The following is a 23156-nucleotide window of genomic DNA, read 5'->3' on the forward strand; positions in this document are numbered from 1 at the left end:
ATTTCAAGTGCGTTTGTAGTTTTTCATTTCACTCTAGTTTGTCCCTAGAGTTTGTTGGTCTGTGAGTACATTGGGGAAGGTCAACTGTCCACAGCGAAATTGTGCGAAGCCAGTTTACCTTTCTTTACGTCGAACTAACCCTGACGTACTTCACAAATGGGTCATCACGTTTATTTATCAATATTCAGCCGTGTATATTTAAACAGTCTAATTTCAAGTCGTGAGTGATAAATCGTGAGATTTCCTCGTGACAGACACTACTGAAGATGACAAAGAAACGCCTCTGACAGAAAAAAAGATCAGAAACGACTAGCTTGTCCTCAAGGCTTAATCCTTCGTACATACATACTTTGCTATTATCGCCAGAGAATTGTGCATCACATTGCAGTAAGCCGATCATCGAGCTTAGTTTTCTATCTTTCTTTGTTCGAAGGGGATTTCTTTTTGTTTTTTTAAAGAACTGCCGATCTCAGCTTGGGAACTTCTCCCAGACTCGTCTCTACTCGGTTTGCCCGTGGAAAATCGTCGAAAGAATCGCATAATAAATATTTCTTAAATCATAACCGGAAACTATTTTTATATAGAGTCGACATTTGTATTTTTTTTCGAAGGCCGAGACACTGAATGGAACCTTCATTTGTCAATTTGACCTTTTTTATTTTAATTCAATTGCTAGTGCCCTAGCGTTTTGTTCCAATTTGAAATTGTACACGTTGGCTGGGAGTGTTTTCTATTTGTGCCTCATGGCTATTTACATAAGGAATCATTTGAATATCAAAACCGACACCGCCGCATCCTTTCATTAACGAGCCACCCCCAAAAGCGGGAACTTTTTTAAAAGGAAACCCTTATTTACTTTCCACTAGATTTTTTTTTTCAAGGAACCAAATATGAAAAGTTTCCCCTGCCTGGATAATTTTGATCCATATTAAAAAGTCCCAGACTCGGCGGACTGGAGAAAAGAAAACCGTACGACCCGGCGAAAAGCGAAGCATATTTTCTTTTTCCCCCTAGGAAGTGAAATAACGAAGATTTACACGGCGTGCCTTCAAATATTTAAAAGATAATTAAATAAAACCTAGGGTTTAAGTTTTAAACCGGCTTTAATTTTCCATTTTATCGAAATGAATACGGCTGAAATTCGCCCTTATTTAAAGCAGTCGTAAAATAACTTTTCAAGTTCTTCCATAAACTTTGTCCTAGTACAAGTTAAGCGAAGCATATTTCATTACAGCGAAGCAAATTATATTGTTATCGATACGGCTTTTTTGTAATATATTTGCAAATATTCTTTACAAGACATACTTTTCAATGCAAAGTAAAATTCGGAAAATTCCATTGAAGATCCACCTCACAATTAAGTAAAAAATAAACTCATCAAGAACTTTCTTCAAACCCTGATAAATTTACTTACGAAGAAAAAATTCTCAAAATTAAGTGATACAATTGGACAATTTTTAAGCAGCATCTGTATTAAACAAGAAAATAGAGTTGGATAGTTTAGACATCCTGGAATGTCTTATTATCCGTGGTCCCTGTTAAAAAGCCAAGTTAGGTACTAGGCCCTCAATTACAAGTATATTGACTCCGTCCCAACTTCCTACTTTTGATTGTCGTCAAGGCTTTACGTCATATTTGTTCAGTGGATGTGAGCAGGTTGTTTCTCGTGCAAACCCCAATTAAATAGTTTTAAATTAACTAGTAAAGTTAGGTTCTATTCTCTAGATTCCGAACCAACTGCTTATTCTTGATGGTTTCATCAGAGACTTCATACGCCGTATTCGTTGGATGTTTGCATGTTGTCTCGCTACGATTTTGCTTTAGAATCTGGTAGTCTATGCTTTTAAGTAGGAATAGTCAAATTAGGGCAAGATTCGTCAATATCATCCGGGATTACCTCAGTGATCATGCCAGACGTATTTCGTAAGTCATTGAATGTCTCCCAGTTATCTCTCGCGTCAGTACCTTGTTCAAAATATGACATATACCAGGAACTGTGTAGATTTTAATAGTACACTGATCACCGAATAACATTTCAACAGTTTTGTCAAAACCGTTTCGTCATATATACATATTCAGTGGATGTCTGCCTACTGTCTCTCGGGTTCGTCTTTGCTGAAGTCTTTTAGATAGTTGTAAATTTACAATTAGAAGATTGTATGATCATTCTGGTCTGCCTATTGAACGACAGATGAATTACGTCCTTTATCCACATACAGTTGAACATTGCTTGTTGTCTCTCACGTTCGCTCCTGTCTGATGGAAGATGGGTTCTAACGAACACGTTAGTTTTAGTTACTAGTCAATTTAGGGGTGCATGGATCCTCTGTAATTATCTTGGTGTGTCAACTGTACGTAAGATGGGTTATATACATATTCAGTGGATGTCTGCCTACTGTCACTCGGGTTCTTTGCTGGAGTCTTTTAGGTAGTAGTACATTTAGAATTATATAGTCTGATCATTCTGGTCTGCCACTGTACGACAGATGAATTATGTACTTTATTCAGGGAATGCCTGCTCGGTGTCCCTCGCGTACGCTTCGTTTTTTAGGATCTGGTATAATTTGGGTTCTATTATGAGCATAGTTTTAGGTTTTACTACGAGTTAATTTAAGAATAGATCATTGCTTATCATCCTAGTCTTCCTACTCTGCGTCAGACGAGTTCTGTCCTTCCATATCTAGTAGGTGTCTATTGGCTGTTTACCTTAAACGTACTATTTTTAGAGTCTGATAAAATTTGGGTTCTACTTATAGGAATAGTTTTAAGTTGTTAAATTGCAGTCGCTGCGATTAAATATCACGTACACCAAGAACTATGTATTTAGCAGGATATTGATTGCTTCCTATCATCCTACTCTCGCTGTTTTTGTCAGCCCCATTTCATCGCTTACACATATTAAGTGGTTCTCTGGGTTGTCTACCGTGTTCGTCTCTGTTGTTCAATCTTATAAAGGGTGAAATCAGTGTACTAATCGCCAATATCGACGTGGCCTAATCGTCTACGATTCTCCTGTGATTGTCAGACTCCCCTCTTCACTGCGAAAAAGCCAGTCGTGTCTGTTGCGGATGTCTGAGTTGTAGAACCATTACGCTTCTTTCTTTAGTGAGTTTACATACTCTTAATTTTTATGAAAGAACGCGAATGAGAGAATAATTATGAAATTTTAACTCAAGGGGAATATATAATTTTGTTATTTTACAGTGTTAATTAATAATAAATGACAATCATGTAAATATAATCAATATTATTAAATTGCTAGGACATGTTCAATCATTGTAAGAGTGAAGAGTAATGTAACCGCCCTAATAACATTTACATTCGATGTATATTTAATTAATTTGTTTGCCTCAAATTTATTCAGGACCGGAACGTTCACCTGGTCCTACTAGATTGGGATGGGATCGGACGGAGGAGGCCGACGGCGAGGGGAGAAAGTTCTGAGGCTGAATAATTTACCCTAATCAATCATAGGGCAAAGCTTGGCAGAAGGATCGATGAAAAACCTTCAATTTTCCCCGAATGACATTTGCAAGGTGGTGCGGGGGCATCGATCATCCGGGAATTTTTTTTTCACAAACAAGATCCCCTAAAAACGTCTCCATTCTGTAGGACGAACAGCGGAAAATCCAGGGCATTACGGTTGTTTTATAGGTCAAATTCTGAATTTCAAGCCCTTTGGGAAATTTTTGCAGTGGATTTGTCTACAACCAAATCCCCCAAGCAATTTCATATATTAATCAAACTGGAATTAAAACCTTGTATTAAATTGGCATGGGTTCTTTGTCTAATATTTCATAGAATCGCTAGAAAAGAAAACACTAAATATGTACACCATTAATTCTTCGTTGACCAATCCATTTTTAAACACCTAATTTTACATTTTTTATTGTTTATCCATTCCCTAAGATTTTTTAATATTGAGCAAGCCACTTAATTGTGTGTAATTGATCAATTGACTTGTCAAAAAGTAAGTTCAACTTTTAAATCTGGTATACAAGCATTATATGGTACAATTTACATAAACCTCTTTTCTGGTCCGTTCACTCCCAGGAATTCGATTTTTAAAAAATACACCCTACATACAGGGATTTCTCGGTCAAGGAAAAATGCGTGTATCTGGTTATTCAAGAGCAAAATCCGAGTCATGTGGCCAAAGCGGGACATGTGGCAGCCACATGCTGCCAGACAGGCAGGCTGGCTCCCGAAGGTGGGCCGACCCTGCACCCTAGTCCAAATTTATAAGAACTGTGCATGTTGTGGCACTCAATTAAAAAAATTTACGTCAAAGAACTTCATAACGTAAAGTAGTGTTTGGGGTAAATGTATTGACCGTAGACCTTGGCATCTCAGCTCCCTCCGGTGAATTGCATTCAGGTTTTGTCGGTTTATGGAAAATGACGAAATAGCCGCATCGACAGCGGACTGGGTTCTTTTATTTATTTGAAACGTACACTTTTTGACTTCTTGGCTCAATTATTATATATTGTGAGATTTCCTCTAGGAGTCTGAGAGGTGATCAATCTGTTAGTTTGGTAGTTGATCATTTGGGTTTTTTTAACTTAAGAGCCAGCACAACAATAGCACAACGCCGAAACACGCCTGAGAGATTAAATCAGCGAAGACAGTTGGACCAAAATAATCTGAAACCTTCCTGAGGAACAAGCTATCCGAACATTCCTGGAGTGCTCTTTTCCTTATGAGCTGATTTTTATTCTTCGTGCTCCTTATTAAGTGTTCAATCAGGTACGAAAAGTAAAATTTTCTAATTTTCTTTTGGTCACCGATGTCACACATGACACACTAAAAACAAGAAGACTGGCATATCACTTGGAAAAAGAGCAAATTAGCAAAACCCGAATGGTGACTACATACAGACTATTCAATTCTTCCGCTTATTTTTCTAATCTGACTGAGACGCATTTACTTACAATTTATTGGTAAACTGAGAGTGTGTGTATGTACGGGGCCCTTTTCATTTATTGAAATGTACCGACTTCTGTACACATACTTCAATAAAGTTACTCCTCAAGTTGGGTCATTTTCGCAAATTGTGGTCTGCCTATACACGCTGATTTGGGTTGTCTTAAGAACAGTACAGATAGGGATGCTAAAATGAACAGAACCGATCTAACAACTTGACGTTTGGTCTTTGTTCAGAACAGCAAAAATACACAGACGAAAGTGAGTGGAAACAACTACATTAATGGATATGCATTATTTCCAACAATTTCTTAGTCCATGCTGTTCTTCTCTTCCGCAGCTTTGCATTTCCTAATCTTTCAGTTTTGAATGGGCGAAAACGTGCCGGTGGCTACAAATATTGTAGTTTGGTTGAACGTTCAGTTTATTCTTACGATCTGGATTCATACATACAACTTACAACTTTGTGCACAGGCTTCAAGCAGGTCGTAGCTAATGAAAAGCGGTTCATACCAGATATTGTGAGATTTCCTCATAGGGTCTGCAGGGACATGAACCTGCAATTTTGTCATTTTTAATCATTTTGGTTTGCCCCTACTCATTGATTTGGTCTTTCTTAAGGACAGCAAAGACATACCAAAATTATTAAAATTGACCCAAGTAAAGGGTCAGATATCCAATGATTCCTTAGCCTACACTTCTTTCTTCAGCTACTTTTCATTTTCTCATATTTCCGCACCTAGCCTATTCGGCCTTATCGGACGGAGCTGACGTACCTCTGCATACGACAGAAGGGTGTTACTGCCGCAGCGTTGGTGTAGTGGCAGCTCAGCCCCGAGGGGCCAAGACCACCTCACTCTCCGCTTGCCCATTCCGAGTGGTCGTGTCCGCATTAAGCATCGAACCGTATGCCGCGTGCAAAGGGCTACCTAAGCCGAAATACATCAGCCTGGTCGCCCGCGCACCCTAGATAGAGAAGGCCACTCCACCTCCCAGAGTAGTGGGGCTTCCCTAGCGTAGAAACTACCGGATATACTCCGGCCGCGGTTTTGTTTAAAGTGGAATTACTAACCACCCTCTAGAGAAGACCGCCTACGATAAAAGCCTCTAGTCGAGCTCAGCCTACACCTACGTGCAAAGCATACTCGAGTAGGAGCAACCGATTCACTACCCTTTCCCATCCGCCATTAAACACGCACTTTTCAGCATAGCCATAGCGTCGTCAACGCTTATACGCTGCCGTCCGATCCGCCGTATCCTGTGAGGCCGGGTGTATAGTGGTCGTCATACGCAAGTTTCGTACGAAGGTCATAGGAAGAAGACCGCCTCTTTTCTATGTTTCCGCCAGGGGCGCCACGAATCCATTCCCAGTGTAACAGGGGCTGAATTTTGGAACATTTCTGTTACCTCGTAGTACAGATGGTTATGCACCCTCCCCCGTCTATGCAGACAGGATCTGGTACCTTAACCCTCGTGTGCCTCTGATAAGGCACCCGCCGCCCATGCCGACCCGAGGCCGACACGAGTACAGCTTGTGCTTTAGAGAGGTTGCCACGCCCTCTGGGCTGCACCTTATTTCTATGGCTATGATCGTATTGGAGATGTGCAGGCGATGACGGTCTGAAGGCAATGAAGACCGGGAGGCGGTGAATGTCTCCTGAATGCGATATCGTGCGTTGTTCGGCGATGATCAGGCCGGTATACCGAACTGGTTTCTGCAGCGTAGTTGATGATGATGCTGGATGATGCAATCCAGTAGCGGTGAGGATGAGACGATGCAGTCCAGATAGTAGCCAGTGAGATGGTGGAGTCTTCGCGGGATAATGAAAGGATGTTTCGTTCGCGGGATTATAATGATGGTAGATGGAAGAAAGAGATGATATATTAAGGGAAAATGGCGATGATAGGTTTGTGGACTATGCGGTCGTGAGATGGGACGCACGCAGAGGTGAAGATCATATGGCGATTTGCGGGGGAATCCGTGGGGGATTCGGGTGGCGAGGAAAACTTTAAGAAGCGGCGATCTTACAGGTGAAATAATTCACTACCGATTCACTACCCATTCCCATCCGCCACTACTCACTCATTCGAGGGACTTTTCAGAAAAATCACAGCGTCCTCAACGCTTATACGCAGCCGTCCGATCCGCCGTATCCCGTGAGGCCGGTGTATAACGATGGTCATGCGCAAGTTGCGTGCGAAGGTCACAGGTAGAAGACATCCTCTTCTCTAAGTACACGCCAGGGGTCTCACCATGGCCAACTACTTTGGAGCTGCTACCGAAAAGCAAGCCAGCAACTTTTTTGTCAGCCATGCCACAAACATTCCACCACACTCACACAACAGCAAGGAAATTGAAAATGGCCAATTGGGCAAAAAAACTGAACTGAGGGATAATTACATAAAAGTTAATCAACCGTACAATTTATTCTTCCGATCTAGATTCAGGCAGACCGTATAAACTGAAATAAGAAGTCGTACGATCTTTAATGACTTTTTATTTTTTTATGGTTTTAATTGAACGATTGAAAGTAATCTACATTCGATATGGACCAGTGTTCACTATTAAGAGGGCTATTACAAATCCTATTTGTCAAGTCCTACTTCCATCTTGGCACTATTAACCAACACAAACCGACCGCTATATTAGAATAACAAGTTAGCGGCTTGCCTACAAAGGGGTTCTCAATTTATTTCCGTGTGACGATTTTTTTTTTTTTTTTTTTGTCTTGACACCACTAGTTCGGCTTACACCAAACAAGACGGTCCCTATTTAAATAGAATCAGTTCGACGTCGTTTCGTCTCGTTTCTTTTTTAGACAGAGAGAAGAGAAAGAACACTTGTAAGATTACGATAAGGGAAATCAAGTGGAAGTAAATGTACAAGTGAAATTTCTTTTCGATTTTTAAATTTTCTAAATACTTCCGAGATGGATTGTGCTATCTTCGAATCTGATAGTTTTAAAGCTATGTAGTTTTTTTATTATTATTATATTAAAACACTGTGCTTCGTTGTTTTTATTACGGATAACATAAATAAATTGTTACATATAAATAAATAAAAATTCTTGAATCATCATATATTTTTATAACTGACTAAAGGTCTGAAATTCAATTTGTATCTGTAAATCTAATAATGCTACGACGGTTAGTCGAACGTTGAAACTTTTTTGGTCTCATTAAAATCGAAAATACCTATAGGTAATAGGTCGAAAAATGTTAGATTAGAATAAATTGGCAATAATCCGGATGATATTAAATGAGGTATCAAATACCACCTATACCCGTAATTCCATTGAGAAAACGTCATATTAAAAGTCTTTTCGAGCATAAAAATCCAGGTTTCTATCGACCTATAAATAAAAACGTTTGTAAAATCATTAAGTAGAGTTTTAAGAGAATATTTACGAATGAGGAATTGTGAAAATAATAGCTTATGAGGAAATAAAGTTAGAAAAAAAATCCAATTTATTATCCAAATTTCAGAATCTTGCCAAAGCAAAACTACTTACTTTGGGAACATTCTATTGGCCTTACCTGTTCGTCACACGTGGCTAAATAAGCATATGAAATGTTATTTGACTTGACTAAATGGTTTTTCAGAAAAGAAAAGCATAAATGTGAGGGGTTTTTCCAATAACTTAAACACATTCCTAATGAAAAGGTTTAGTTTTTCTAAATTTAAAATAAAATATTTTTAATTAAGCCCTTTATATAACTTTAAGTTATTTAACGAAAAAAAGTTAGAATGTGCACGTTATTTTTAGTCTGAATATTAACATGAACTTTATTTTTTGTAATCAAGTTACAAATAAATATATGCCGATATTTAATAAGTATTTAAATAATAATTAAATATTAGTATTGAATATTAAACGATAATACTAACATTCCTCAAATTTGCTTAATACAATTGCAAATTGCATTAAATTTCACAGATTTTTTCACTACGAGTCCTCTTTTGTAAGTTATACTTTTATCACCTTCTTACTAATCAATATATTTTAAATTTTAAATCAAATCAAGCTTGAATTTTAAAAAATGCAAAAGTCTCTATGACAATGTGGTAGGTTGCTGTCAGGTCTAATGACTCAATTCGTCTAACCAGCAAGGGAAAAACTTCGGACTTATTGCGATTTTATCTCCAGGTCCCATTAGCGTTATGAATTCACGGCTAATGAATAGCTCATAATAAACCCTTGTTGAAATGTATCGTATATCGTTTGTTAATTAACTCGAACGCGATTGGGAGAAGATCGATCAATTCAAATTTGAAAAAACCACCGAAGTATAATTTGAAAATGAAATCCCTGTTAAGTAAATCGATAATGTTGCTATAAGTCAATTTTCGAAGGTAAGGCCGTGGGGTTGATCAGTGAGTGCTACAGTCGAAATTATTCCCGACCCATTTTCTTTCGGGTTATTTCATTTTAAGGTGGTCCAGGCTCAATCAACGGCCCCGGATTCCCAATTAACAACCGGCTCGTAAATTCCCGTCAGATTGAAGGATTTGTTTTCCTCCGGGCAGCCCGAATATTGGCCAGGGGTCGGACGCCAATTTCCGTTCATTATCCCGAATCAGGGTTTTTTTAGATAAACCTGAGGATTCTGACGAAAAACTAATCTTCCCACAATTGGGTTAAGCAATTGTTTTGGCTGAGCAAGCTTTTCGACCTAGGCGGAAGCTCGTTTTAATGTACTAAAGATTGATGGAGAAAATAAGTCGAATACGAGTGTACTACCGTTTTATTCCTCCCTAATCCCGGACAAGCCCCCTTCTTCACTCCGACCCATCAGCTTCTAGTGTTCCTGAAGATTTCAGTTTATCTGCCTCCCTCTTTGCTGTTGTATCCACTTGTTCCTTATATCCTAAAATATGGCATATATCACCTCCACGCGGGTGTCTTCCAAATCTATCTCCCCTGTTCACCTCATGACCTTCAAATCTCAATTATACGAATCCAAGGGGAGGAGCTACATGTCATCACACTTGGCCTTTGAAAATGGACTCTCCCAAAATCGTCCCAGGCTATAGTATTTGGATTCCATCCCTTTCTCCAATAATTACCTTCTATACCTCCGCTCTGCATTAACAACCAATCGATTTCCTTTTATCCATCTTCAAAAACCGATCGTCCTTAATCAAACCCTATCCTCAAACTCTAAATTTCCCAATTCTCCCGCCGCTGCTTCTCCAGCATCCGTCAGGGAGGACCAGGAAAAAGAGCCAGCCCTTATCTTCGAATGAAACAGCTCAATGGAGGCATAACGCGGGATAAGAAAACAACCAGGGAAAGGAAATGTACTAACTCAATGGACTAGTATTTTTTAAGGGAATGATCGAGTCCATTGCACTGAACTAAATAACTAGGAAAATACAGTAAGCCAGAAGGCTGCAGCGCTTGGAGAACAAAATACCCAACTTCCTAGTATTCATATTTATCACTATCCGGTCTCATCCCTTATCGAAATTGGCCTACGATGGACTTACCAGCGACTGCTTTGTTTGTATTTAGCTCCATAAAGAGATCTCATATGTCTATATTACTGCTATATACGGCTGTATTTTTCCTTACACAGGTAATACTTTCTTGGGTCGTTCCTCTATCAAACAATTTCTTCCCAATCTCCTTCCTATATTTATAATCTGTTATCATTTAAGTCTTACTCTACCCACCCTCATACAAATCCACAGCTTTTATTCAGCGCTCAACCCTTCCCAAAGTACCGTCATTTTGATTATCTCCTATTTAACACAGAGGATGTTAATTGTCTGTTGTCTCCGTACGTTTAATTTCTATAAATTTCCCCTCTTTTATTTAATTTAGTGCTTTCAATTATTTGTATACACTTATATTCAAATAATAATAATAAATCTTTATTTGCAAAAATGTATATTAAATACAATTTTACAACCAATGGTACTTCCCTGCCTACTGTCAAAAAGCAAAGCTTGTACTAGACCAGAGTTTTTTGGAGAGCCAGGAGAGAGAGAGAGAGAGAGAGAGAGAGAGAGAGAGAGAGAGAGAGAGAGAGCTTGCACACAAATAAAATGAAATAGTGCCAAAATTAAAGTGAGAATGAAACAAAGAATGAGAGAAAAAAGTCAAAGGGAAGGGTGAGGAAGGGAGAAAGAATGAGAGAGAAAGGAAGGGAGGGAGAGTGAGAAAGGGAGAAAAAGAGATTAAGATAGAGAGAGGGAGAGAGAAAAGAGTGAGAGAGAGGGAGAGAGATAGGGGAGAGAGAGAGAGAGAGAGAGAGAGAGAGAGAGAGAGAGAGAGAGAGAGAGAGCTTACACACAAATAAAATGAAATAGTGCCAAAATTAAAGTGAGAATGAAACAAAGAATGAGAGAAAAAAGTCAAATGAAAGGGGGAGGAGATAGGGAGGTACAGAGAGAAATAAGCAGAATATATCTTTAAAAAAGCATAATGAAAAACAAACGAACATAATACAGAATAAACGTGTAGTAGGAAAAAACCAACCAAACTAAATCTTGACTTTAAAATATCACCTACAATTTAAAATTTTTGAAATTATAAATTTTTTGCCTTCTTTGTAGTTCTTGAAATTTTGAATATCCTCTCTTTATTTTTAAAAAATATGTCTTCTGTTATATTCACTGATGTAACTAGTTACAAGATTTAGAGTTCAATTTTCATAAAGTTGCGTAAAATTCTGAATTTATAAGTGCTTTCATAGACAGGATACCAAAGAATCAATATGTAAATTAAACGTCAAATTTGAGTTCAACGTCACATCTAACACTATAAGCAAAAGAGAAAGCAAGAACACTCATCAATATCACATGTGTGTAAATTAAATTATCAGTATTTATTATCTTTTTTAATGAAAAGTGAAAAATACGTTACATTTTTCTGTGTTTGAAAGTAGAAAGTTTGAGTGTAATTAAAAATTAACAATTTCCATATCATTAACCAACTAAGCCTAAAATATGTGCTAAATATTCACACGAAATTTGTAAAATGTTGTACTTTTTTGTTATTTAAGTGGCCAAAAGCCCCGGAATAAAATTTAACTCGTCTTCTTCTACCATTCAATTGAACTTTAAAGTAAAATAAATAAATCAATTACAAGTTTGTAACAATTACCGAACTTCAAGACGTTAATAAATAGTTCAAATTTCTCTTTGTTGTCTAAGAACCATGAACCGATGAAAAGAATTTTCATAATTCATCCAAATGTTCAAGAACGAATTATTTTATAAACCCGAACGATAACGATACTTATAGCAAAGCAGTTAAATTTCTAAACACAGACAATTGTGAATAGAATAATAAAATAATAAATAGAGATGTAGAAAGGCGGATAAATAAATAGATATGCGTGTTTTGAATTGACGATTTAATAAAATTTTCATGTCAGCGACTTCCAAGTCAAGGTCTTAACGATCTCAGACAAGCTAACAATAGCTTTACTACTTTATGTATTTTTAACGTGCCAATTTTTAATCGATCGGGCAAACATTTTAACTGGTGTTTATCCTTTTGTAAAGGGAAACGCGTAAAGAAAAAATATTAGAATAAGCCGAGCCGGCTGGCCGGTCGAAAAGTGGGTCACGACGTGATCCCAGCCTGCTCGTTAGGTGAGCCGATGGGTTTGTAAGAGTCCGTCGGCGCCGTGGCTTAGTTGGTTAAAGCGCCTGTCTAGTAAACAGGAGATCGTGAGTTCGAATCTCGCCGGTGCCTCATTCCGAAGGGAAATTTTTTTTTCATTTTCGACCAGCGCTTTTATCGTAAAACGTTTCTACGAGGAAAACTGAACTGAAAAAGGTTCTGTGAGTTTAAAAAAAATTTTTCGAATAAAATTTAATTTAATTAAAGCAGGTGTTTTTATATAAATCCAGCAGACCTGTTTATAATTTTGTCACTTTCAGTTCAAAACTTATAATAGTAAAAATTGTTTATAACGACACCGGTTATAACTACAAAATCTCCGGTCCCATGAAATGTCATAAAGAAAAACATAAGAGAACCGTTTATAACGAGCATCGGTTATAGCGGACAGCATGCAAAAGTAACCCCAGCTGCCTAATGCTTCTAGGAAAGATTATTCCTTTTTAATATAAATGTCTTAAAAATCTCTTTAAAAACCACGACCTCAGGCTCTTCTGTTGAGGAAAAATTCGCGATAATTTCTTGGATCGAATAGTAAGATTGTGCGCGAACAGGCTCGCAAGTGAAATGAGGACGTCTCGTTCCAAAATATCGGAAATTATGACGAATAAAGAGAAAATAATCAAACAATTTAATAAGGCCATAAAGTTAAAAAAATACGGACCAACAAAAAAAAAGATAACGGATTACATACTAAATTATTTAATGCTACTGTAGTCAAATAACTAGTGTAAAAATATGAATTTATATACAATAGAAGAGAAATGGACAGGCAGAAAGGACTAGAACCGAAAAAAAAGAAAAAAATGTAAACGTATATTAACAACCAAACTAGTCAAATGATATAAAAAACGACAAAAGCATATATGACAAAAATAAATCCAACAAATACTTAAGCAAAAAACTATACAAAATTAAATGATCAAATATTATAACAGGACTAAGCTAATAGACAACTATACAAAATATTTATTAAAGAAAAGACAGACGTACAGAAATATAGAGATAGCAGATTATTTAGGCAAATAGAAAAATTAATATAGTTAAGATGTTTAATATTGAATTTCTCCATTCACTACTTAGTTTATTTTTGGCTATGTATTGACATCCATATAAATAATAATAGAGAGAAAGAGAGAAAAACATTTAGATTGATATGAACACACCCAAAACAAGAAAATCGAGATGTACAGATAGGTATATTGACAAACTAAACATACAGATTGGAAAAAAAAGATTAGTCACATTAATAGAGCACTTCCAAAAGACGGTTGTCAACCTTGGTCGTAGTGTGCTTTTATTTATTTTTATAACTTAACTTTTTTGTAACTAATTATGTCATAATAGAGCACTTTAGAAAGGTAAAGGCGAGTAACCCACTTGGAAATATTTAAGAAAATCTAAAATAATACTAGAAATCTTCCTGCATATTTTGGCATAAAAATGTGATTTTGTTAAGAAGTATTTCACTATTGAAGTTGGCAAGTTTTAGACCCAGAAAGGTTGGTTGCCCGTGTTGAAGCATAAACGTTTCCCAACTTGAAAATCAAAACAAAAATACTTCACTTATTTGGAATTACAAAAGTCATACGCTTAAATTAGATGGTAACCTTTATGTAAGCTCATTTTTGCTTTAGTAGTTTTTAAGTTGGATTAAATTTTTAGAGCTTCAAGAGGAACAACTTCGAGAAGTAGACGGTAAAACAAAATGATCTCTGCTGAATCGAGGGGTTGAAGTTGTCGAGCCAGGGGACAGTATTTTGTGCTGCCACCGACAGCGGTTTTCCAACATTTTCCCGCTTCTTGAGGAAGCCTCGTCATTATGAATATTAGTAAAAATTAGTAAAAAGTAAGAGTTAAAAAAGTCGCACGCTAGAAAACCCAACGCCTAGCAACAACACAACAAAAATGATCAAAAAGCTTGATGAACATTGGATACGAATCTATGCATCAACAAATTCTATTTAACACCGAAAACCCGCTGTTTTTCAAATAATCGCGTTTTCCCAAACGTTGTGTTGTCAAAATTTTGTTAGTGTTTATTTTTTTTATCACTTGTAAGAACGTAGTATTTCTTTGCATGGACGGAGGATTTTTTTAAAACATTAATAGGAGCCCTACAAAAAATACTATATAATTAATTTAGATAAACCGAACCAACCGGTTAAAAAGTTTACATAAAAAGGATTGTGGGTTTCAATGTTTATCATCTGTTTTTTTGTTTTTTGTTTTTTTTTTAATTTTTTTCCTATTCAAATACATTAAATTTCCTCTCGTCTGTATCTTCAAAGACTGCTAGAAAAAAAACACAACACTTATGATTGTTGGTTACTACTGTTTCTTACAAAAAGGATCAAATAAACAAACAGAGAAAAAGAGATTTTATTAGTATATGAACGTTAAAAAAATGTAAAATTGTGATTAATAAATAAATATAGGTAAATACAGCATTATTTCCAACTTTCTAAAAATTCGTCAACACTTTAAAAAATATGTGAGCCTGTTTTATCTAATTGTATTAATTTATCAAGATTTGTCAGCTAAAGCATTATAATTTTATAACTATTTCGTCATCCAGTATGTTGTGCTATTTTGTGTGACTCTCATTCTATTATAAGTGGTGACAGTTTATTTTGGAATCTAGTTTCATGAACATTACACTTCTAAATTTGCAAAGGTTATTTACATACACTTGATACGCCTAACCATTTAAATGCAGGGAGAGTCAACATTTTTACAATAAAAGCCTGCCTGCAGTCGATTCTGTATTTTAGTTCTGCAATTATCCTGATGGCTTTTCTTAGGGTACGAAAAACCTTTCCTGGCTATGGACATTGTCCGCATACCAAAACTGTATAAAAAATATTGGTATGAAAGAAGCCATAATTTTCTTTTAATAGGACTTTACATGATATAATAATAATAAGGTTTATTTTTGTCTTTTCTATTTTTAATTTGTATTGACTTAAAACCTGAAAATTTAAAATATTTCTTTAAGCGAATCGGAAGGTAGGATTGTAGCATGGTGGTAGATATATATAATATTTTTAATTGTATTATGTGGTATTTATGGAACGAAAATATTTATTAGCCTGAATGGAGATTCCCCATTACCCCGAGGAATATCTAGTACCAGAGTAGAGTGTGAATGAATGTAATTTATTAGCATGAATGAAGGGGGTTTATCTCTAAATACCCCGAGGAAAATCGATCTCTCTTGGGTACTGTGAACAAATTCTGGTGTGTGTGAATGTAATTTATTAGCGAGAATGTGTTACCCTGAACCTGAGAAAGACAGTAAAAGAATTGAGGGTTGGCGATAACCAATATTTGACCAAAATAAATAGGGAGCCAATCCAAAGGTAACCTTGTTATTTTTCGGAGCAAGAGTCAAAGCTATTTTGGTACATTGGATTAAGGTAGGGGTTCATTTTAAAAACGCCCTAAAACAAATCTTAAAAATCTAGATGGTAAAAATGCTGGCTATGTTGAAAAATGTATGCTGCAATCAGTTTATATGTCCAAACGATGTTGGACAATTTTAAAAGAAACCTCCTCTAATTACTAAAGCAAATAGAGAAAATAGAGTTAAACGATTGCTTTGTCGATATATTCAACCCATTTTTTGCCTCTTTTTGTTCAGAAATTGACATATTTCCCAAGCAGAGTTTCAAAAATGGATGCGTTTTCGGCCAATTTATTTATTTTTAAAATATGATTCAATGAATTATGAAAAAAGATTCAAACAAAAAAATGTGTACTTGCATTAAACACGTCATTCTACAATGTTCACAATAAACGTTAACTGATTCTTTTCAGAAATAGGCCAAGTTGAGGTACGGGGCCCAAAAACTAACTTCTCTAAGGAATTTATTTCAAAATTTGGCAAGGCAAGTGAGAATCGTACGAGGACGGTGGAGGGTTTCTAACATTCGACCGAAATTCCAAACGATTTCGGTGCCGAATTCTTATTAGAAAGAATAACTGGAAGAATAAAGATGGTTTCTTTTTTTTTACAGAGATTTCATGATAAAGTCTATGCCGTGATAGGTACTTTGATGGTGAAAAGCCAAAAAGAAAACTTGTTACTGAGGGTTTTCCTTAAAAAATTGCCTTTTTTGCGTAAGTGCTTCCGAAATGCACTATTTTACTTATTTTTCGACAAACGGTTTTCCATGAGCACACCATATTCCGATCGCATGGCTTGCTTATCGATCGACACACCTTATCTCCACGTTGAAGTATCAAGTATTCAACTTTTAACTGGAGAGATTTTTTGCCGTAAATAAAAAATAAAACCGTAGGTCCTAACATGAAGACTCGCAAACAATAGAAAAAGTTTTACAACAACCTCCGAAGTAATGAGATAACTTTTTCTATTGGTTAACCGGGCAACTCTTGTTTACAAGAGATATCTACCTTTCCTCTTTCAGATTTCAACAGAAAAAGCTCGGAAAAAAATCATAAACCATCGACTTTAAATTGACTTGCATTATTTTTATGACTCAAACATACATTGACGCCACGTACAAAAATAAAGTGCTATTTATGAAAAAAGGCGTTAAAACCTACTTAAAAAAAAAAAAAAAAAAAATAACATCTAATTAAATTGTATTTCTTTAGCTGATTATATTCTAAATAGACCAATAAAACTCGTCAAATGATGTAGTATGTCGTTGCAAATGCAACACTTGTCGTCTTAATTAAGGGTGTTAATAAATTTTCTCACGTAACCGCTTATTTATAACGTCAGGAATAAATAAGATGTTGAAGAATGTCGTATTTTTAACTCTAACCTTATTCTCATCCTAATAATCCTTAGTGTCTGTTTATGAACAAATTTCCCATCAAATAAACGGCAATTTGTGACAAAAAAATCGAATATATTTATATAATTCATGAACATATTAATAAACACTGTTCGATCAATGATAAATGATTTTATCTAGGAATATAAATGATTTTCTTATTTTCTTCGATTAAACCGAGTTCTTTATTGATGACAAATATATTTTGTTTTGCGCGGCCCAGGACGATAAATAAAAGGCGAAAACAATTTAAAATCTTTTCATCGACTTTTTGACTCGACTGCGTAAACTCTATTTTTCACAAATACAATGTTTTCTTTGTCGGCTGACCATTAATTATCATTTCCGAATCTGCTTATTCTTTTGGCTGTTTGTACCGTCGCAATGACAACAATGAATGTGAGCTCTATTTTAACTGTCTTTCTTTCTTTGTCATTTTTCACGCTTTAACATATTATCATTACAGGAAACAAAAGTTTTTTAACAGCTATTCGCAATTGTTTCAAAGATGTAGGCAATTATTTAACAATATGTATTACTTTTTTCAATTAGTTAATATGTATGAAAAGTATTGATATGGGTTGAGGAAGTGGTTGAGCAGGCGTATTTAGCCGAAGGTCGTGGGTTCGAATCCCGCTCGTGACACTAACTTTTTTATCTCGACCAATACCTTTCATAAATATTAATTAATTGAAAAATGTTAATTGGTCAATAGGACCACGTACTGTAATATATGTAATATGTATAACAATTATTCGTTTTATCTAAGGTCTTCGTTGAGATGAAAAATTTAAGTGTCACAAGCGGGGCAATATCTTTTTCATCTCAACCGAGACCTTAGACTAAAAAAAATAATTGAAATAATTAATATGGTCAATATGACCGGTAAACAAATATGGATTAATATATGTATAACATAATCACTGATAGCATAAGAGTGATGAGGTAGAAGGAGCGGCGTTCATTGCATACAACCAGCAAAAAAAATAATCAAGCCGAGTTCAGATTGCAGTTGTTTAGTTCAAGCAAGCAGGCTCCTAGCTATTGTAAAAACGGCTAATTAACACAGAATTTACGTATATGACACTGAAAGCTTTGTCGTATCTTGTAAAACAGCTGAGTGGCACTGGACTAGCTGAAGAATACCGGCTTAACTGAGGAAGCAAAGTAAAATACCAACCCTAAGAAATCCTTCACAAGAAACTTAATTACACCGAATTATACCTTAGCAAAAAGCCCTTGGACTGATCAGAACTATTTTTCATGCAATCCAATTCTGTGCACAGAAGACAGTTCGAGACAGTCATCTATAAAAGCACTAAATGCGTGTACTCTGAGCTCGAAACTAGTCTGGAAATGCCTAAATCACCTGATGGCCCTAGGATAGACGACAATATTGGGTTACAGGACATGAAGGTGGAAAAGGAGATGAACTATGACCATCCAGCCAAAGAAGCGGCATTCGCAACCATAAGACTGGATAATATGTTAAGGTTGCAGCTGGAAAAAGATTTGAGCTTTAGACAAAAGTACTAGGTATGAGGCAAGCTAAGATAATTTAAATTCTCTCACTCTGAGCTTGGAAGGCAAAATTTTAGGCTTCTTATTACCAACTTAAGAACATAGGCAAAGCAGAGAGAGAAGCATGCTGATTCTATCATGAGAAACTAGAAACTGCACTGTATAGCCACTTCGTATACAATAAGACAATTTTCACACCACGAGAAGATAGTGAAGAAGAACCAAGAAATGTGCTTAGTTTTGTATTAATAGCATCGCTTTCCACGGTATAATCATTTAATAATAAATTAATTCTGGCAAAACAGGGAGTCCTGATAAGCATAGGTTGTGCAAAAGCAAAAGGATTGGAAAGCATCGCCTTGCTAAGAATGCTTAGAAAAAAAGGCATCCCAATATAAAATCCTAGAAGTGGCTTATAATAAAGTTTCAAAAAGCTCCATAAAATGCCGTCTACTTAGTAATGCTGCTAACGAATAGAATAAGACTCGGGAGAAAACAAGTGAAACACAGACAAAACTTAGCCGAACTTTCCGAATATGATTACCATTCTGACTGGTTACCATACAGAAACTCCAAAGGATAAACAAAATTGTAAAAACAATGCTAGAGACTCCAAGCACATCCTTTAGCCTCTTGTTGTAAAACATTCTTCAAAACATTTTTTGCACCGGAAGTTGCACCACCAACAGGTGCGAATGAAAGGCCTACAACAGTTTAATGTTGTTCATTGACTTCCTAAGAATCTGCTTATTTTTAAAAATTTAAATAGTTTTCCTTGCCATTCCTACAAATACTATAAAAGTTCAATAATTTGATATTTAAATATAGTTTAAAAAAGAAAACAGGAAAAAATTACATTTAGTTTTAATACGAGCATGTAATAAATAAATTATCCTGGAGCTGAGTGCAATGTTGTAAGGGAAACAAACTAGTATGCAGATGTGATTAAACCGACACAAAAGTTGCCAAGAACTAGACCCATAGTTTCATCCCTGTATTTTATTCTTCTATTATTACTTATTCTACAAATATAATTCTTATCTGTCACATTCTTTCTCTTTTCTCAAAATAAATTTTACTTTAATTTTGCCTTTGTATGTTTGTATTTATTATAGACCAAGTTCATCTTTCTATTCATCCATATTAAGCCTTGTTCCCACGGCGTGTGGCTTGACGAGCGAATTCACAGACTTGTGGTCTGTCGTACTCCGAGTGCTAGCCGTTTCCCATGGATTGGCGAATCTCGAGCGGCCACTAGTCGACACCCATTGTGTAAATATTTAAATTAAGACAGTTTTTATTTAAAGAACAATTTTAGTACAACGTTCTATTATGATTTATAGATGTAGAAAAATTAATTTAGTTCAGAATGAACCGGTACAATTGCAACAGCCTTTGCTCGAGCCGTGCTGAGGCTTTTAATCTCTCGAGCCACAACCTTTATTTTTGGCGTATTTACAACAAAATACTGGAAAGGCTGAGTCACCCTATCTTGAGTAATACCGAGGTTTCGGCACATTTCTGATTAAGTTCGCCAAGCCACAAACCGCGGGAAAAGGCTTTAGCCAGCCTACTTCCTATGTCGGTAACTGTGTATCATTGGGTCCCGCTAACAGTTAAGTTTGAAAATATAGGTTTTTTGTGTGTTTTGACAATGTTTCTCCGAACTTTCAACCTAAAAAAAGTTATATCTGCTAGAAGAAGAACCTGCAGTTTGGGCCTTTGCGAGCATTTGGGTCTACTATCGTCAGTAGTGGGTTTTAAACAAAATTAACCATCAAAACTGAAGATGGGGAAAAACCAAAACGCACCCGTCAAGCCAAAAAATTTCCAAATACTATCAGGAACGACTTAACTACAGCATCACCCTTATTTGTGGGTCTCTTTGGGAATGTGGAAGTTTTAGCGAACTGACATCTCGTTTGCCTTATTTTGTGTGTGTACATATCACTCTAATTGTGATATGGTCTCACTCTCTCTCTCCCCCTCCATACCACTCACTCTCTCTCTTTCTCACATTCTTTATCTCTCACTTTCACTTTCACTCAATCTCTCTCACATTCTTTCTCTCTCACTTTCACTTTCACTCCCTCTCTCCTATCTCTTTCTCACTCCCACTCTCTCTCGCTTCTCTCTTTCTTTCATACTCACAAAATGGACTTCTTCGACCATACAAGTATCTCTTCGCATTATCTTTACATATTTGTTGTTCCTTCTTACTCTCTCATCTTTCTATCTGTTTACCTATCTATAGTTATGACGTCCGGTTTGAAAGAATTATTTACTTTTTATCGTCTATTTCTCCGTTCTGTTTGCCCCTCACTCTTTAGCTCGCTATCGCTCTCTTTTTCTTTCTCTCTCTCTCACTTTCACTCTCTTTCCCCATCAACTCTTCTTCTCTCTCTCTCTCTCTCTCTCTCTCTCTCTCTCTCTCTCTCTCTCTCTCTCTCTCTCTCTCTCTCTCTCTCTCTCTCTCTCCTTCCCACTACCTCTCTCTCTTTCGCACACTTAAGATGGAAATAAAAACAAAAAAGAATTATTTGACGACATTCCACACCTTCAAATACTTGAAAGATTATATTTAGCTATATTGTACATATATTTCTATGGGATAATATATTATTTTAAGTTACCTACCTACCTTCAGCCCCTACTATCTATCTACCTAGTTATCAATTAGTCAAGCGGACCACGAAAAATAGTAAACTAGTTATCACTATCTTATTGAACCTTCAGTGTTTTGCAAATTATCGATCTATTTATCTCATTTGTCTAAGTCTAATTTACTGAACTTCCTATTTGTTTTTAGATAACTTGTCTATTTATACAGATGTATCTATCACCATACCTACTTAGTGTTATATATATATATATATATATATATATATATATATATGTCTGTCAATAATGTCTGCCTGTCAATATGCCTACCCTCCCATCCATCTACTCTGTTGTCTCTTTGTACACACGAATTTATCCTTTTGACCAAACTATTTATCTATGTAGTAACTATCTACCCGTCTAGATTATTTATCCGTCTACCAATAGAAACTTCCTACTTAATACCTATGCCTCTTCTCTTCCGTAACTATACCTATTATAAACTCTCTTGTGAGGGATGTTTCGATTTCCTTCTTTCTACAATTGTCTTATAGGTAAATAAACATTTATAATACATGTATAATCGGATAGCTCTCCTAAATTTATAAATAATGATGGTACATGAGTTACCGCTGGAACTTCAAAGACCAGAATTTCATGTTTTAAAAATACCAGGTAATAATAACGATTATATATACAGAAGAAGATATGCTTTTGGAATTGGCACGAGATGCATTCTAACACTGCAGTCTAAGTGGAAGGTCATCTCCCACTCCCTCCATCTTTCGACTTTCAAACGGGCAAAGCGTCTCTCAAGTATGCTTCCTTCAATTTAACCCCGGACGACGGTCGTTATTTCCACCGCGGATCCCGTCCTCGTGCGTAAAACGATTTTCGAGACATGAACACACCAAATGAACTTAAAGAAATTAACATAAAGAAAGGCAAAATTCGACAAGAATGCGCCAATGGCAAGCTTATTGTGTCTTTTGTTTTATATTCCTCCCATTATAAGTTCAGAATTCAAATATGCACATTTACACTAAATTCCTCACCTATCTGCATAATTGTCAATTTGTTGGGTATTCAAAATATTGGGGATATTTAAACAAGGAGCAATCTGTCTGTCATTGCATTTATTTATTTACTACTTTACATGCGCTATTTCACTAGTTTATATTTTTCATGTGTAATAGTCAATGGACCGCGGAGAAGAATAAGGTTAAAACGTCCTACTTATATTTGCCACGCTTGAAGTTCTAAGTTTGAAACCCATAGCCGTGGATTATTATTTGAGAATGTGGTCCTCTCCTTTCGCCCCATATTTTAAAGCAGAGTGTACCCTTTATATACGCTCATATTTGCTTACGCATGTAGATAAATACACACGCGCGTGTAGAGAGTTGAGCCTATCACTTCTCGCAGTCCATCGGCAATTCAGGCTTATATAATTTACAATCAATTACACGGGAATCACCCATTCTTGTTATACCTCGGTCATATCAGTTCAGCCGATGGGCTTGGATCCCAACGCAATCAGTTCTTACATCGGTCCCCTCGCACTATACATACACGCCAATAAAGAAATTTTTCTCACCACCAGCTAGTCACTCAAAACTATCAGTATTATATGCATTAGGACAACCCTGCTTTCTACAAAAATTGG

The 23156-nt window shown here is 36.1% G+C and overlaps 1 protein-coding gene and 1 non-coding gene across 24 annotated transcripts in view; one reads left to right on the plus strand and one right to left on the minus strand.

Moving 5' to 3' along the window:
• Nucleotides 1-23156, minus strand: part of LOC106661379 (RNA-binding protein Musashi homolog Rbp6) — an 892072-nt gene that overhangs the window by 737350 nt on the left and 131566 nt on the right. The window lies entirely within an intron of this gene.
• Nucleotides 12559-12632, plus strand: Trnat-agu. The gene has a single exon. It is a non-coding gene; the product is annotated as a tRNA-Thr (tRNA).

This window comes from Cimex lectularius, unplaced genomic scaffold, assembly GCF_000648675.2.
Source record: "Cimex lectularius strain Harlan isolate CLEC.00 unplaced genomic scaffold, Clec_2.1 scaffold68, whole genome shotgun sequence".
In the NCBI taxonomy this organism is placed as follows: domain Eukaryota; kingdom Metazoa; phylum Arthropoda; class Insecta; order Hemiptera; family Cimicidae; genus Cimex; species Cimex lectularius.